The following is a 7,281-nucleotide window of genomic DNA, read 5'->3' as shown; positions in this document are numbered from 1 at the left end:
CAAACGTGTGGTTCATGCAAGACGACCAAAGACTTTGCATGACCTGGAGGCATTTTGCCTGGGCAGCTATACCACCTGCAAGAATTTGGGGCCTCATAGACAACTATTACAAAAGACGGCACGCTGTCATTGATGCTAAAGGGGGCAATACACAGTATTAAGAACTAAGGGTATGCAGACTTTGAACAGGGGTCATTTCATTTTTTCATTATTGCCATGTTTTGTTTTATGATTGTGCCATTCTGTTATAACCTACAGTTGAATATGAATCCCATAAGAAATAAAAGAAATGTGTTTTGCCTGCTCACTCAGGTTTTCTTTAAAAATGGTGCATATATTACCAATTCTCCAAGGGTATGCAAACTTTTGAGCACAACTGTTTGTATATATGGTGGTATTTTTACCAGCTGAGAACAAACAAAGAGTTAATAAAATGTGTAAAGGAGTCAAAACAGTGCCAGGAATTCCTCCATTGCACACACAAACGAAGATATGCTGCAAGGATGGCTGACGGCGGTTCCTACGCCTGTACTGAACTGTAACAGGCAATATAGCTCCAATGATGAGAAGAATCAGGTATGCTTGAGGTCAGTATTAGACAAATTACTTCCTGTTTTTGGTCCGTTTAGACATCTTTGTTCCATGTTGCGTTCAGATATCAATCGAACCACACAAGAGTTAGTTTGGAAGCGGACCGCTTGTTTAGTGCGCACCAAGGTTCGGATGGCAGCGTTCACACTTGTTCAAATGAACCGCACTATCGCACCAGAGTTCGTTGTAATCGAACCAAACCTGCCAAGTGTGAACACACCCAGTTACAAACTAACTAGTAGCTACTAAGCCCTTAGTGTGAACTTTACGTCCTAACTTACATGAGAACTTACTGAACTGTAACAGGTGGTGCAACCCTACCCAGGTGAGGGACAGCGGTTACGGAGAATGCGCAGAAAGTGCAAACAGAAAAATATGACAATAGTGCGACCCAAAATTACAGCTAAAGCTATGATTTTGCTTAGGTATATAAATTGGATTTAATCCAATTATAACAGAAAAATAAATTGCTTATCATGCTTGTGGACAGCAGGGTAGCCTAATCCAATTATGTGGGAGTGTGATGAAATGTAATTAAAAGAGGGAAATACTTGGATGGAATAACAGAGATACCCCTGCCTTGTACAAATGACAGATAAAAAAGAAAATATCACACACATACACATCTATCTCTGTGTAGGCCAACACTTGTCTGACGTTGATTTTGACCTTATTCTTTTGTTTAAGACTGTCTGGTGGAGTTCAATAGCCATTTTGTGTCTTGGTACAACATATTTAAAAAATCAATAACGCAGCTTTATTGAACCATGGCAGAAATCTATCATTTCATATCCTGTTGAGAATTAGTGTGCGTCGACACCTAAACTCCCAAACAGATAAGCGCTTTCTCTCCTCTTTCTCCCCTTCTTCTTGCTCCCAATCATTCCTGAAATATCTGTTTGCTTTAGAGAATATAGATGGAGTCTTGGTGTGCACAATTTGCGCAGGTGTATGTGTCAGACCATGTATACGTGAAAGTGTGTTTGGCAGTTTAAGGGATAGGTCACTCAAATTTTAATTTTAATTTTATTATTTCTTATTATTTACTCACCCTCATGCCATGCCAGATGACTTCCATTCTTCTGCAGAACACAAATTATTTTTAGAACACAATGATTTTTAGAAGAATATTTCAACTCTGTAGGTCCTCAAAATGCAAATGAATGGTGGCCAAAACTTTGAAGTTCCAAAAAGCACATAAATGCATCAGAAAAGTAATCCATAAGACTCCAGTGGTTTAATCCATATATTTAAAAGCGAGTGAGAAACAGATCAGAATTTAAGTCCTTTTTTTACTATAAGCTAGTCCACTTTCCCTTCCACATTCTTCTTTTGTTGTAAGCGATTTGCATTCTTCATGCATATCACCATCTGCTGGTCAAAGGTGGAGATTTATTGTAAAAAAATAACTTAAAGGGATAGTTCACCAAAAAATGAAAATTCTCTAATTATTTACACATCCTCTTGCCAACTCAGATGTGTATGACTTTCTCTCTTCTGCAGGACACAAATGAAGATTTTTAGTAGAATATCTCAGCTTAGAAGGTCCATACAATTCAAATGAATGATGACCAGAACTTTTTATCTCCAAAAATCACATAAAGGCAGCATACAAGTAACCCATAAGACTCCAATGGTTAAATCTGTCTTCAGAAGCGATATAGGTGTGGGTGAGAAAAAGTTTAAGTCCTTTTTAATATTTAAGTCCTTTTTTACTATAAATCACCACCTTTGACAAGCCCCAACAAGTACGTGGTGATATGCATGAAGAATGTGAACCACCAAAAACAAAAGAAGAAGAATGTGGAAGTGAAAGTGGAGGTTTGTAGCGAAAATGACTTAAATATTTATCTGTTTCTTACCTACACTTATCATATCTCTTCTGAAGATATGGATTTAACCACTGGAGTCTGGATTACTTTAATGCTGTCTTTACGTCTATAATATCACTTATGTTGTATTCTTCCTCTTTTTGTAAGTTTCTTTGGATAAAAGTGTCTGCCAAATGAATAAATGTAAATATAAATATAAATGTGATTTTTGGAGATTCAAAGTACTGCCAACCATTCACTTGCATTGTGAGGACCTAAAGAGCTGAAATATTCTTCTAAATATCTTATTTTGTTTTCTGCAGAAGAAAGAAAGTGATACACATCTGGGACGGCACAGGTGTGAGTAAATGATGAGAGAATTTTAGTTTTTTGGGTGAATTATCCCTTTTAAGATCAGTGTGTGCACATTCCCTTGCATGTGTGTAAACTGGTGTCTTGATGTGTTCCTGAATTAAATGGATGCTTAGTTATGGTGGCATTGCTGCCCTTTGTACTGGCCTAATGAAAAGGGCAGTTCTGCTCACACACTTGACTTAACTGATAAGCCAACACAGACAGCTTAGAGAGGGGAGGGGTTGTGCTAAAAAAGTTTAGAAATATGTTCACTCTGCAGTCTGCACATGAGATCCGCTGAGCATATGCGGAAGTGATGGAGATAGAATTGACAAAGAGATAAATAGTGAAGGATTAATCTTGGGAGAAAAAAAAATCAAACTGAAAAAATCCTCTCATTCAATTAAGGTATTGTTGTTTCTCCATCCATTTATTCAATTGTACATGTGTTAATTTTTTTAATTAACACATGTCCTGTTCTTTTAGTCTGAGCAGGACCGTGAATCTGCAGGTGTTTGTTGTATCTCTAAGCTCATATTTGATTAGCTGTAGCAATTAATTGTGTGGAGAGTGAAGTGCAGAAGTGTAGAAGAATTACAATGGGAGCAGCACAATGAGACGACTTCTAACTTTTACACCATTAATTATTTCAGCTAATCAATTTGTGTGAGTGGGGAAAACGAATGAAAGAAGAGCAGACCCAGTGGCTCTGCCCATGCTTGTAAGTAGCAGGGGATTAAGAGATTGCGTAATCATTGTTCATTGCCTAGAAGCACTCATGGGCATTCTAGAACTGATTACTGTCAGTGGCTGTTGAAAAGGTCAAACTCATTATGATAAAGAGACAGGTGGCATATTGAAACATTTCAGGGGAAAGTTTAACAGCTATTTTTTTTAATTAAAAAAAAAAAAAAATGTATAACAAATATGTATTGCCCATTGTCTGAGCAAAGAATGAAATAACCTGTCTGTCAAAGTGAGTGAGTGAGGCAAGTACGTGATTAGTTCGTCACAGCAGCAGGAGCTGTGTGCGTGACTTTTCAAGCTTTTCCACGGCATGCATCTGCATTGCGCTCACATCCATCGTGTGGCTGTACTGCCACAGCCAGTCTCCAATAACCTTTTCTGCGTAAAACCACAAATGCAATGAGGAATCTTTCTTCCTTTCTTTGTCCTCCTGTAACCAATTGACTTTGTCAATCTCATCAGGGGTGCTGACAAGGCAGGACAACCAGGAACATACTCCCAACCAAGAAACAGAGAGGCACTACAAACTAAATAAAATCTGGGACCAAACGTGAAAGTTCAGGCCGAGTGAATAATTTCACCGTCACTGAACCCCACTTTATTTAAATGTATACATTTGGTATTTGCTTTTATCTAAAGAGACTTACAAGTAAGGAATTTAGCACAGCTAGGGCCATAACCACCAGAGACGAGGACACAGCCCTTCCCATATTTTAGATTAGTGGTTGTCTGATATGAGTTTTTAGTGGTTAACCCCCACCCACGAGTACAGTATGTGGTTACATTCTTGAGTACAAACCTAATGATAGACATAAGTCATTAGATCACTAATCATTTAATAACTAATTAATTGTCTTTGCTATTGTCTTTTACCATTTTTGTTTTCATTACTTTTTAACATTTAAAAAATTGAGTCTCTTTCTCAGGGGTAATATATGCTTTGTGGCTATATTTATTTGTTCAGTGTGTAATAGCAGTGCTAGAAATTGGAGTAAGTGTGAAGTTAGCATACAGCTACTGGAACTCATGGCTGAGCCACGTCTGCATGTCTAAAGCTTCATCTTGGCATGGTTGGGGCACTGGGCAGTGTTGTGGGTGCATCTGAACCAGAGGAGTTTTCAGTGCTTCTGCACCTGTATCACTACAGTGTTCTGCCCCTTCTGGTCAGGCAGTTCACCATGTGTCTGCTGCCTCTGCTCACACTTAAAGGTGCACTCAGTAACTTTTTGTCTGTGTCTACTTGGACACACCTAGTGGTGTGGATGCAGCATCATTCAAAATAAATTGTTTTCAGTTACAGATGCCATTGTAGAAATTCACTATTCACAATCAGCCATGATTCATTTAATCCAAGAGTGAAAGTGTCCAATAACAAGACGGTTACTGAGATTGAGTAGTATTACGCGGTGCGATTCTAAAATGGCTACATGGGGCCCCTGCCCCATGTAGAATAAAGCAGCTTTTATAAGGTTACTGATATGACTAGGGTGATCATTTTATACATATGTCTCACAATTACAATTCATTTCTTTAGGAGTAAAACTTTTTTAACAGGGGAAAAATACTGAGTGCACCTTTAATGAAAAAAAGGTCTCTTTTGTTCTAAATAATTTGTTGCTTTTGTAAATTATTTATACATAAATGTACATGTTTAAAAACACCACCCCATCTGCAGTCTTTTATAATGGAACTGTCTGTGTATCTAGATGCACTGAAAGTGATGGAAAATCTGTATTAGACAAATATGGATTTATATAACAATCCCCTACAACTTTTTATTTTATATCTTGTTTTTGTTGTATTTTTGGTGCTTTTGTTTGTTATTTAAGTTTTGTGTACAGGTTTTATTGTGTTCTCAGTCAATATTGACAGATATTATCAAAAGTAATTTGCCTTTTTGTTGTTCTAAGATGTTTCAATAATAAAAAATAAAAAAAGTAAAAAAAACTTAATTCACACCTGCAATGCTGGTTGTGAGGAACAAGCAAGTCTGGACCTCCTGATTTTAGAGGACGTAAATTAGAGCAGTGGTTCTCAACAGGTGGGTCATGACCCAAAATGGAAAAACAATGTATATGCATCTAATAATAAAATGCATCTAACCCTTTAATCGTGCATTGGATAGCTAAGTATACTTATCAAATTTTAAAAGGGATGATTTTTTCATATATATCTTTTGTTGTTGGCATCAAACTCATCATCAACTTGGCTTTGTTGGAGCTAGCCAGATAAGTGGATGCCAACATGGACAGGTTGCATGACAAGCCCTCATCTTCAAAAACCATGAACAAAATTATGGGTTCACATGCAACGAGGATAAACAGTTTGTACCAACCACAATGTTTTGTATGAATTTTTGGCTGCCAAGAGCATGACACTTGAAATTCAAGAGACATTTTGAAACACTTGATAACGTTGCATATTGTTGGGCCTATGCAGTTCATGGTAGTAAAGTTTCACTCATTGTTTTTTAAAGACATATTTGTTTACTTTTGTATGACACAAAAAGCAGTAGTTCTCAACCATTTTGACTCCAAGGCCCCTAACTGCCAAAGCTAATTTTCAAAGGCCCCCTCCTTTCCGGAACTAGACATGTCAATAGATCAATAGATTAATCATAATAATTAATTACAATATATATATATATATATATATATATATATATATATATATATATATATATATATATATATATATATATATATATTCTTTTTTTTTTTTTTTTTCTCATCTTGCAGCCCCTCTGGTTGAGAACCACTGAATTAGAGTACCTTCTTGATCAGTATTTATGTTTAAGAATGTTAAGAAAGCTTTATATAGGGAGCAATTAACTCAAGTGCAAGGCAGTAAATTACATTTCAGCTATTTGGATTTTGCAGCATATTTGAAACACCTTAAAGACTCTGCCTATAAAATTCCAGAGTATTACATTTTGCTTAGCATGCAATAGTACAATTCAGGACACAGCCTGTTTTTCTTTTAGATATGCAGGCTTAGTGACTTGTAGGTGTGTTTTGTGCTTGGTGCTGCTCTGCTGAGCAATATCCGTGATCACTGCCTTTGGCCAGTTCATCGTTTCAAGCTCTCCTCACACCTGTGGAGCTGCTGAGGAAGAGGATATAGCTGGATTTGGACCTGGATTGGAGGAAAGGCCTGAAACAAATTTTACCACCCCTGTCAAACACCCCTTCCCGCAGGTTCGCTCTGTAATCAGGAAGTACTTGCCTTACTCGGGGGCTTACATGTCTGGGAGGACACAAAGAACTCCATCCATGGCAGCCACTGGGGATTCTTTACCCCAGACACTGTACTCAGTCCAGTCTTCCTGGTCTATGTAGGCTATCTCTATGTTTGTCTTCTCTCTATTGGTTCTGTTGGCTGTGTGTCTTGGCCTGATGTGCATCATGCCACAGCAAGCTTCTGTGTGCTCCACATTTTCTAAGAAACAAAGTCCAGTCTCGCTCATGGCTCTCTAGATTTCTCTCCAGATAATGCTCTGCCTGCCCCTCCAGATCACCCACGTTTTGCGCCTCTTCACCTCAAGTGTCACTAGACCCAGCTAGTCCTCTCCCATGCTCTAACAGATCTACAGCATAGTGCCCCCTCTCATCTTCACCAATGTACCTCCTTCTCTGTGCCTCACCTGTCCCTAATTAAAGTTATCTCCTTTCAAGTCAAACCTGTGGGGAGTGCATTCAGTGCAACTGTGGATTTCTGTCTCCCTGCGCCAACACCGAATGGCAAATTATCTCAAGGGATATGATTCCATGTGAAGAGG

General features: G+C 38.0%; 1 pseudogene; it reads left to right on the top strand.

Moving 5' to 3' along the window:
• Window positions 1-559: 559 nt before the first annotated feature.
• On the top strand, window positions 560-6,979 carry LOC127452663 (uncharacterized; annotated as a pseudogene).
• Window positions 6,980-7,281: the final 302 nt, after the last annotated feature.

The sequence above is a fragment of the Myxocyprinus asiaticus genome, chromosome 15, assembly GCF_019703515.2.
Source record: "Myxocyprinus asiaticus isolate MX2 ecotype Aquarium Trade chromosome 15, UBuf_Myxa_2, whole genome shotgun sequence".
NCBI lineage: Eukaryota > Metazoa > Chordata > Actinopteri > Cypriniformes > Catostomidae > Myxocyprinus > Myxocyprinus asiaticus.
The sequence above is the reverse complement of the archived record's forward strand: the minus strand, read 5'-3'. Positions and strand labels throughout refer to the sequence as shown.